Source organism: Pagrus pagrus, assembly GCF_965226575.1.
Source record: "Pagrus pagrus genome assembly, chromosome: 22".
In the NCBI taxonomy this organism is placed as follows: domain Eukaryota; kingdom Metazoa; phylum Chordata; class Actinopteri; order Spariformes; family Sparidae; genus Pagrus; species Pagrus pagrus.
This window is the reverse complement of record NC_140204.1, coordinates 11,227,157-11,238,258: the sequence shown is the minus strand read 5'-3', so window position 1 is coordinate 11,238,258 and position 11,102 is coordinate 11,227,157. Positions and strand designations below refer to the sequence as shown.

General features: G+C 40.7%; 1 long non-coding RNA gene across 2 annotated transcripts in view; it reads left to right on the top strand.

Moving 5' to 3' along the window:
• Positions 1 to 6,919: 6,919 nt before the first annotated feature.
• LOC311251389 overlaps positions 6,920 to 11,102 on the top strand; it is a 114,029-nt gene continuing 109,846 nt past the window's right edge. For both annotated transcript variants that reach the window (XR_014621392.1, XR_014621393.1), the window contains exon 1: positions 6,920 to 7,162. This is a non-coding gene — a long non-coding RNA (uncharacterized lncRNA). The remainder of the gene's footprint in view (positions 7,163 to 11,102) is intronic.

The following is an 11,102-nucleotide window of genomic DNA, read 5'->3' as shown; positions in this document are numbered from 1 at the left end:
CTGTGGAGTTTCCGTCGCAATCAAATGCAGTGACGCGTTGTGTACAACCTTAAGGCGTTAAAAACATGTTGAACGCAGTTCCTATACCTCATAAAACTTTTGCAAAAGCCTTTGTTTGGAACACTTTGAAATTATGACCGTTTAGCTACACACACAAAAGAAAAGGTTGGGGATGATAATTGAAACTAAAAAAATCACTTCATGCAAATGAGAGAAGAGTTTAGCTGTAAGCTCAGTAGCGATTCAGAAAAAACTGACAGAGGTTTTTTGTTTGTTTTTTTCTGTCCCCAGTGCAGAAACAAATTAAATGTACTTTCTTGGAGTTGTAGGTTGCTATTTGAAGGCCTTGACTAGGATTTTAACACCATTTTAACCTGTAAACATTCGTGATTAAATCAGTAAATGTTGGTGACTTTAGACCCAGGAAAAGCCATATAGCAAAGTGCATAGTGCTGACCTTTTGGGGGTACGGAAAGCACAAGAGTCCAAATTGGGGGAAGCTATCATAGCTTATTCGACTTTTGGAACCATTTACTTTTATTTGACCTCCTCTGACGGGGAAAAAAAATCTCCACAAAGGAGCAATGGTTTACAGACAGTTATTAAAGAGGAGCCAATGGCACAAATATGTCTTTTCAATAACATATTGTCCTGTTAGCACCTAAGCTAAGCTAACAGGTTTGCCAACTGACCGTCAACAAGTGAAAGTCTCAAGCTTTTTTAGCCACCGAGCAGCTTCCATACGAATGAAGAGGGGACCTTCTCCAACACTATATCCAGATTTAAATTGTTGGATCCATGGCCTTGATAGCAAAGTTGTCAACTACATCAGTTCAACAATTTGCCCTGAAAGTAGTGACTTGTCTCCAAGCTTCACCCTGTTTCGCATTGGACGAGTGATTGACGAGGAGCTTGTATTCTAACGAGCTGGCTACATGCTAGCTTGAGAGTTTCTGCGAGGCCAAAACAACAACACGCTACAGCACAAACCAGCAGTAGTTTTGCAACGGTTAGCTGTCTATACCTTGCCAAGACATTCATAATGTTGGGTAACTGCTGGCTGGAATGGCAATATAACAAATAAACAACCCTAGTTGTGTTCTCTTAATGTGTACAAATAAAAGAATGCAACCACTTAACATATAAATGTGAAAATATGAAAAAAATATATAAAAGATATTCGGTTCACCAGGTATACCAGTGAGTCTTCCACAGCACCAGCCAGAGGGATGAACAATGCACAGCAATGGAAAATGCACAGGAGCTATTAGGGGGGAGTTCTGTGAAATTGCACTCTAATGATCTAAGTGCTCAGCTTTTTTGGGCCCAACCTGAAAAACAGCGTTACGTTCTGTCAGATACTGAAAAATTGATGCACTTTAGGTGCTTTGTATTTTCTTTGCTCTGTCTGAGGGCACTGCACCCCACGCCCGACCTCCTCCACCGCCAAGAGCTTCGTGTCCCCTCTATTACAAATCATCCTCCTCTCCCTCACTCTTCAAAATGGCAGTCAAACTTTTCAGCGACTAGAAATTATGCACAAAGTGGCAGGTTATTCAGTCACAAGCTATTAACGGTGGCGCACATTAAAGTTGTTTTGCAATTGAGGAGCGAATTTAAAGTATCTTCGTGCTGCATTATTTTCCTCACAAAGTGCAAAGATATTAAAAGAGAAAGCAGGAGCCGGAGAAGAGGGAGGCAGACAAGGAGAAAGAGACACAAACACAAAAGGTCCCTGGAAGTCAGCGAATGCAGAAATGTACAGTAAATCTCACTTGACATGATTCACGGCTTGGTATTTCTATATAAAGTACATCTGAGCATTTGCAAGAGAAACAAAGGACTCGAGAAACTCATAAGAAACACAGAAGATAAAGTCTTTGTGCGGATTTGGGTTGCTTTTTTAACAGGTTTCAAAAATACAACAGCGCAGTCCCAAGGGAAATTCAGTTTACCAGGGCACAGAAGAAGAAGAAGAAGAAAGGAGTGTCTACCACTGGACCAACTGCAAACTATTTCAGCACATTTCTGTGTCCAGCTTGTGAGAAGTTTGCAAGATGTTTTATGTTGCAAAGATGCCCACAAATCATGCCCTTTGAGCTATGAAAAGCGCCCCAGAAAACCTCCTTTGAGAAATTTGTATACATTTATATTTCCCAGTAAATTCCAGCTCTTGAAATAAACAATATCCTAATTATATTCTGACTCAATGGATGTAGACTGTGGGTATAAACCATATCATCCTACAAGCTGAAAATGGCAAGCTACCACTACGCTAACCTTGTCGCTAACGGTACAAACGTGAACAAGCTAGCGGTTGTTACCTTTTCTTTTGCTGTAATTTTGCGATTTCTTGGCTTCAAGAAATACAGACAGGCCGGGGCGTCTTTGCAGAGAGTGCAGCCCAACCTTTCTCCAGCATTGTACAGGTCTGTGGTGGTCTTGCTATCAGTAAGCTAACAGTAAAGCGCTTTTAATCATGTGTGTTTAGTTGCGCATAATCAGTTTCCGATAATTTGTGTGTATTATGGGAAGAAGAAAAAACAACCTAGCCTTGTTCAGTTTGGATTCATCAAGCAAGAAAATTGCAGGGAAATTAAATGTTGAATTTATAGGTAATAATATGCATAATTTCTCAGCTAGCTGCTAACGCCTTAGCTAAAGTTTGCTAATGTTCATGTGCAATACTGAGTCACTTCACAAATTTTGTGACTCTCGGGAACTTTTAAAATAAATAAGCATTTTAGCCAAATGCTAAACTGTAGTTGAGCTAAACAGTACTTTGACATGTTAGCATCATACTAGTCACATGTAGCCACAATGGCCACTGTGTTGCAAAACCTACATCATGTTGCTTTAAGTTTTGTACTCTTTGCGCCACTACATTCATTTGACAGCAAAACTCACACATTTCTTTACAGCTTATAATTACAAATAGGTAAACATATACAATATTTCCCCCCTAAAAAAAACATGACTGGAGAAAAATCCCCAAAATGAATCCCCTTTGGTGGTGTCCTGACCCCTTCTGTGTGCTGCTCATACATTGATGCATCAGTATTAACAATCCAATCGTGTCATGTCTGATAAAGTCATAATTGCTGTGTCATTTTATGTAAGTAGGACTTTTACTTGTACTGGGAGTACTGTTTACCTCCTCCACCACCAAATGTATGTGAGCTCACCCAAAAATGCGGTTAAACCTCTTAATAAAAGACAGATTTGGCAGGGGTGGAGGAGGTAACCCGTTTGTTTGAGCTGGCGGAGAAGAAAAAAAGAAGAAAAAAAACAGCCAACAGAGGTAGGAGAAAAAGTTTTTGGAGAAGTGTAGTTATACATGATTCATGGCACTGCGAAGAGAGCAGCTTGCTGTTGTGTGAAATTTGACATTAAGAATCTTTTATGTTATTCCTGTTTTTTCTTTAGTCTCGAAACCCAAGGGCGAAGAATATGCAATGTATAATTTTGTTCTATGGAGAGACGGTGGGGTGAATGAGAAAGTGTTCACAACAGTGTTTGAGCTTATTTGAATGGGCGACGATGTGATCGCAGAATACAAATCAGCCACCGGTGGTGACACGCAGAGCCGAGGCTAAGAGGTAGGGAGGTTTTTATTCTCCGTTTATTCAATCTACAGTAATTTCCTCCATTAGAGTGGGCTCTTTTAGTACGGACATATACTTACAGATTAGTATTGTCACCTGTGACGATGGAGGCTTTTTCATTTAAAAGGGCTGCGTCTGTTTTGACCTCTCTGTTGCAGTGTCTGTGAGAGGCCAGTGGCCTACAGAATACAATCTTACGGTTCAGACATATGTGTCTTTATTTGTGCCTTTACAACCTTGTAGAAGTGTCTTGCACTCTGAACCTGAGACTAATGACTTGCTAGGATGGATGTTTTTGCCAGGTATATTTCTATGACTGAAAGACGTAAGGCTTCTTTTGTAATTTCATCACCGAGTTAATTACTTTTTCTTTGTCGGCATCACTGCATTTGTATTTTTTATGTTCTTACGTTCACACGGAGAATGTGTCTTGAAGGCCATGAACCACTGGTTAGCCAAGGCAATCGGCAGAATAAAGTATGTTTCCGCAAAACCACAGATAAGATTTCTTTATGTTGCAACTTTATGTTTCTGTTTTATGTTGTGACAACGCTGTGCTTATGGTCCGGGTTAGGTTTAGGAAAACATCACGGTTTGGCTTAAAACACCCAGCTTTGGCGCCATATGCCAGGATAAAATGTCGGCAGTCCACAGATACGTCCAAGTTTGTACATGCCATTGACAAGATTGATTCAAAATGTGCCATATCAAGTTGACACTACATGTTTCTTACCTGACTTTCATTGCCGATTTCCAGGCATGTTTGTTTGGACCAACACCAGATATTTTTCCGTGGAGGTCAGGCCATCTCCAGTGAAGTGATCACCCGACTTCTCATCAAAAATATCTCGTTTTGGTGCCACAAACATGGCTGAACATTGTCCTGAAGTCTAAATAACCAGTGGTGTAATGTTTACAAATGTTGAAACGCAGACTCGAACCGCGGTCATTGGCTTAACTGGCTTTTACATTAAATTTCAAGCGCATATTTATTCACAAAAAAACAGAGCCTCATAGGACAAATTTGATTTGTGATTTTCTAATGTAATACTCTGCTGGAAATGTGTTTTCCTTTCGAATTAAAAACATTTTATTTTGAAAAAAAAAAAGATTTGGATGGAGAATTTTGTTGATTCAGTCCCCTTTACCCTCTCAACTAATATGTTGAGGCTGAAAAAAAAAACATTCAGCATGTGTTACAGCACCATCTCACCGTAAGTAAATAGTTTCTGGTGTGTTGTCTTGTGTCGAGAATTTTCACTCCATCAACCGCGGCGACTTGCATGTCATCAACATCTCATATCCCTCACCCTCCTGAAAAGCACACAGCGTGCCTTTGTCATCGTCTCCCATCACAGTGTGCTCGCCATGTGTATGAGAGTCTGCTTCGGTCCCCTCTCGTTAATGCAATTTAATGCGGTGTCTTTCGCATTAGACTCCCAATTGCCGTTACCATGGTGACATGCATGAAAAAAACATCTCGCAGCAGCTTGTTATTGCTTCATTACAACCACGTTTGAAGTTTTTTTTTCTCTCTTTTTTTTTGTTTTGTTTGTTTTTCCCTTTTTTTTTTGCAGGAACCTTGGCTGGGAGATAAGCAGACCGTGGCTCCATCAAAGGATGTCCTCCCCTGCAAGCAATTACCCCTCCAGGATAAGCTCTTGTTATACCCTCTACAAGGAGTGCTGATGCCAGTCCATCTGAACCATCGGTGTGAGCGTACACTCAAGACGTTATGATGAGTAAATCCCAGCCGCGTGGGACTCGAAAGTTCACAGATTTCTTCTTTGCGGGAGAAATTGGTCTTTTTAAAATGGAGCGATTACTGTTTATCCATCAAATGGAATTATCGGGAATCATAGTGAAAGTTTCTGGCGTATTTTGGCCCACGGAAAAATTATTTTGTTCCCGTGCTTCACAGTAGATAACAGCAATCAGTGGTTTCCCATTATTCCAGGAGATGTTTCAAGACTATTTTGTGTGTTTTGGAAATACAGACCATGTATTAAAGTTATTGCAACATAATATTGATTTATCTGTCAGGTTTTATTCTCGAAGAATAGTTTTTTTTTTGTCTCATCACATCTCCTAATAGCTTTTTTCATTTGAAAAATAGTCTAGAAAGTCAATATGCCATCATAATACAAAAGAAAAACAGCAAACCTTCACATCTCATGAACAGCAAACAAGAAAAAATGGCATTTTTGCTCATGAATGGTATTAATAGTCATAAAAAATAGTTGCTAATTACTTTTCTGTTGATAGCCTGGACTATTCATCTGAGCTCTATTTATTTATTACCGAGCACTTTCCAAAGGCATACATCATGGTCTTAGACTGATTTCCCTCCTTTTGCTTTATGAGAACACAGATCTTTTATTTTGCAAAACAGCAATGGCACACAATCTAAAAATACTCCATTACCAGTTAAAGTCATTCATTCAAAATATAACACTCAAATCTGACTGAAGAATCTGACTTTATTTCAGCATCTACCTCTGTAAAACACAAACAACATACCGCATTCAAATATGTCCCAAGAATAAAATAATGTGTGTTTACTTCCTGTCGAGCATTACACCAGGAATCCACAAATCAAATTTCCTCCTTTTTTCATTTTCTTGTTTTGCTGCCACTGTCCCATATGGAGGTCTGCCTAAATGAATTGTGCTTGCAATCTGTGTGAATTTAATGTCTGATTTACTAACAGCCATTTAATCAGTGGCTCGCTGCTCTCCAGACACATCCTGCAGGTGAAGGGAAGATTAAAGGGTCCAGTTCAGAAGCACATACTGTACATATTAGCACCAACATGCAAAAGTGCTCATTATGAATACTTGTAAGTTGTTCAATCGACGCCATGGTCACTTTATAAGACACACCTGTACAGTCTATTGTAATTCAATACTACATAATTCTGCCAATTTAAGTATATAAGTGTGTGATTGAATGTGCCAAGTTCCTCTATATGAAAGGTGGAACATTCAAGGAACCTCAGAAATGTAAGAATTTATGAATGGCTGCTGAAAATCATCGGCCCTGTCATGTTCCTGTTATTTCAGGCTCGTTTTATTTGTGTTTTATGTGTTTTCTTGTGGAGTCTTTTGCTCTGTTCCCTCCTGTGCTCCTCACCAGTCTGCTCTCCCTCCACACCTGCACTGCCTCTCCTTCATTAGCCCTTTCCTAGTGTTTTTCCACTCATTACCCTCACCTGTGTTCCTCCTCCTCACTCCACCTGCACCTCATCCCCACATTAGTTTAGTTTGTATTTAAGTCCAGTCTTTGGTTCAGTCTTTGTCGAGTCATCTGTTGAGTTTCACCCTCACCCCACTGTTGTGTTTGCCTGTTCCTGCCTCTAATCCTGAATAAATCCTTATCCACTGAGATTCCCACCAGAGGTCTCCTGCATTTGGGTCCGTCTTCGCTGCTCCAATGTGACAGAACCAACAGCTTTTACATGGTTTTGACCAAAAACTAGAGGCAACAACTTGTTCACTGTGATGGATTACTCCTCTCCAGTCAAGATGCAAATGTCTGTGAGCTCAGTGTCATGAAAGGTATGTACAAACAAAGGCTGCTGCAAAGGTACCAATCAGTGCATTATAATTGAAAAGTTGCAAAGTGCACAACCACCAGTCTCTTGACTTGTATACTTAGACTTCATTTTCATTTTCAAGTATTTTGTTTTACTTGAATCACATTAAGATGCGTTATCCTATGATTACCACTCTGTGGACCAGACGTCTCACCCTGAACGGACACACAGCAATGCAAAGGCTCCAAGGTGAGCTTTGAAAGTTTGCTGTTTGTATCAGAGAATAGCTGCAATTCTATATATATTTTAAATATATTTATGAATATATCACAATAAGAAGAAAAACACAATTTTCCGAAAACATTAAGATGTTTATCTGAAACCAGCCAACACAGATTTGATTGATATTGCCTGGAGTGCACAATTTAAAAAAATCATAATTTAGAAAAATAAATCAAAACGGAGATAACTGTTTTTTGCAAATGTGCCCTCCATTTGTATTCACCAAGATGAACTATAACTCGATGGCAGATTATTTCCCAAATGTTTAAGTTTCTTCGTTTAATGTGTCAGGGGTTATTGCCGAGACGACAGATACATATTTTTTCACATTGGAAAAAAAATAGAGCTGCACTGGTTGTTTACAGCCGTTTTGACCATTTAAATTCATCTGGGATGAGGGATGCTAAAATTTAATCAAATACTCACACTAACACATAGTTGGGGAGAGAGAGCGAGGGAATAAAAAAATCACTTAGTACTTTTTATGACTTGACTATGTACAGTTGTCTCTCGTGAATATCTGAATTTAATTTCATGGCAAACCATCCAATAGTCGTTTCACTTAGAATACAAATGCAAAAGTCACGGTCAAGATGGAGCAAAAGTAAGGAGTCCCACAGAGTTATTAGTAAATGATCTGAAAACACACATTTTGTTCCAGTCAAGTACAGGCTGAAATATTTTGCAGGATCTTTTTGAAACCTTTGACCTGTCAGGGGATCATCAAACCTATGAGGATTCATCCTCCTGAAACCATGAATGTCACAGAGAGGAGCCAACAGAGAACTTTTTCTCAGTTCTGTGTGACAGTAGCTTCATGTTAGGCTAACTCTCAGGCCACGACAGGCACCAGTTTGAAGAAAACAAAAGGCTCTTAAAATCTACTCTACACTTCATGATCTCCAATAAATGGACAAAATTTGGTAAATAGCTGGTGAAAGCAGTGGAGCATTTAGCAGTTAAAAGCCAGATATTTCCTTTTAAGGAGGTGGTGGAGACCAAAAACGGAGCAAATGGGAGAGTTAATATTCTACTTGCATGTATAAATAAGCAACTCTTTGTGAAAAAAACCCCACCTGACTTAACTTTATAAGGACATGTGAGTGTCATTGGCTGTGTCCAAATTCAGGGGCTGCAGCCCACGAAGTGCGCATTTGAAGGCCAATTACGTCACAACGCTGCGCGAAGGCTGTCCAAATTCAGAGGCTCCTTCAAACGCAGCCCACAAATGCAGCCTGGCCTTCCCTCTTTTCGGAGGATGCACCGCTACTATCCTTCGCGGCCTGCTTTATCCCAAGATCCTTTGCGCGCCGCTGCTAAGTCCAGAAACAGAAGAGGAAGCAAGAGAAAATGGCGACATCAACTGGCGCAGACATGACATGACAAATTTAAGCAATGGGTTTATACTCGGTTTTTACTCATTTGAACATCCAACGCCAGATATGTTAAACTTCAAGGGACTATAAAATCTCCAGATGTTAACTTTCAGTTAAAATACGTGACGCTGGTGATGCTATGGTAAATATAGTTGCTATTCACCAATGGGTTAATGTTTATTTTGTAATGTTGATGATTCAATTTAGATTTGACACATTTTGTTGTTAATTTTTGTACACACAGAAATAAATGTACACGGTTGATAGATTTGAACCAAAACAGACTTTAATGCATCTCTTCATTCACAATCGTGGCGTAAGGGTAAGGGGCGGGAACATCTGGTGAGTCACCCAGGAAATACTCCGAAGGCTAGACCGTCCCATTTAACAACGGTGGATGAGGCCATCAAAGACCTGTCCGAAGGACCCGGCCCTCGTGGACCGCAAAGGCTAGGCCACTGAAGGCTGCAGCCCCTGAATTTGGACACAGCCAATGCCATTGTTTAATATATACCAGACAGCCTGTATCCATGATGATGGCAGTCTCACTTCACTTGTCACTGGCTAGCTAGCTTGCTACAATGGATAAGAGACAGATGGGTGCTTGATTTTAGCTGTTTAGCATTTTGTGTGTCAATGGAGATGACTGATAATGTCTCCAACAATTAAGTAACCATACAATCATAATACTTTGGCGTTCATGCTCCCCCCCCCCCCCCCCCCCCATTGACCTACAGTGGTGCTATTTTCTTAGTTATTTTGAATTGAAGGCAGGGTCTGTGCCATCCTAACTTAGGATTTCCTGACTGAAGAAATTCCTTAGTTAGGACGGTTTATAATAGTACATTCCTGCCTGAAAAGTGAGCCTATAAATTCAGTCAGGAAACGGGTTTCTGTAGCACCAATAATCCTAAATGTCGTCCTAAACTGAAATAAGATCGGACTTGAGAAGTTTCTGTAGTGAGTCCCAAGGTCCCTCTTATCACTCACATGATTTTGTTGTCTTGTTGCCCATCTCGCAACTGTATGTGTATTAAAAATGGCAGTTAATCATTTCACACAGTGGCGTTATGACACAGGAGATTGCTTAAGACAGATTGGAGTGTCGTGGTCTTATGTTTGTTTCGCTCTATGACAGATGAGACAGAGACACATGACATGAGAGCCATGTAGAGTAAAGGACTCTTTTGAGACGTGCAGATAAATCATTGCTGTCATTTCCCTCTGGAGATGCGCTTTCTGTGTTTCACAATAGACAATTATTGAGTTTCGCAGTGACACGTGTTTCAAGGACACACTGTAAACTTGGCTGTATTGTAATCGTCTGTCAGCTCATCATTTCTCCGCTGCAGTGCCTTCTGTCTTGCACAGCCTTGGTTGCAGTACTCAAACACGGCTATCTATACATTTGACAGTTACTCCCAATTTATTTGCATTCTGTAGCGATGGCAGCTTATTACTGTGTTTCCAACAGGAAGCCAAAGGAACTCTTTACTGTAAGGTCTAGTATAACGGTGAGGTGAGCTTCTTTTTTCATCCCTCAAGGCACATTTCCACTACCTTTTACCCTAACCCATGCAGTCCTGGACTCTACAAGACCCTCTACAGATGGTGAGACATCTGCACACTTCGACATGGAAATGCTGGACCACTGACAGGAGGTTGGGTTGTTTGATTTCAGCTGGCAACAGGAAATCCTCCCCCTTTCTTGTTCCCGTTCCATCTCGCTGAAATATTTACCGAGCATACACCCATTCATCTGCGGCGATAACGGGGGCCCATGGTTTTCTTTGTTGGGTTTTCTTGGCAGTTTGCCGCGGGGACGCACAATCAAAGCGAGGATCAAAGCGAGAAACAATTACAGTGGCTTGTGTGTAGGTGAATGGCAGCAATGAAAAGCTCATTGTCAGCTCTGCAGGCCAGCTGTGGCACGGGCAAAAGATTTAAGGGCCGATGAGGAGGTGGATACAGAGGTGTAGCACACAGTGGAGGGCATCTGTGCTCATACAGGCCTGAATGGGTACAGCTAACCTTTCCGCATGCCAGAATGCCCAAATCTGTAGCCTCATAACGCCAGAGTGGAAATTTGCTTGGCCCATCCTCTCCATCTTCTTCCAAACTGTGAATGTAATAGGAGAATGACAGTATAGGGGTATATAAGGACTGAATGAGTGATTTTCTTCTCAATGAAAGCTCCTGACAGTGGGCAGGAAAAGAGGTCAAGTCTCCCGTCTTCCTCTCCATCTACCCCACCACCCACTTCTAAACCAGCATCCCTGTTTATTCCCTGTCAACACCATAATA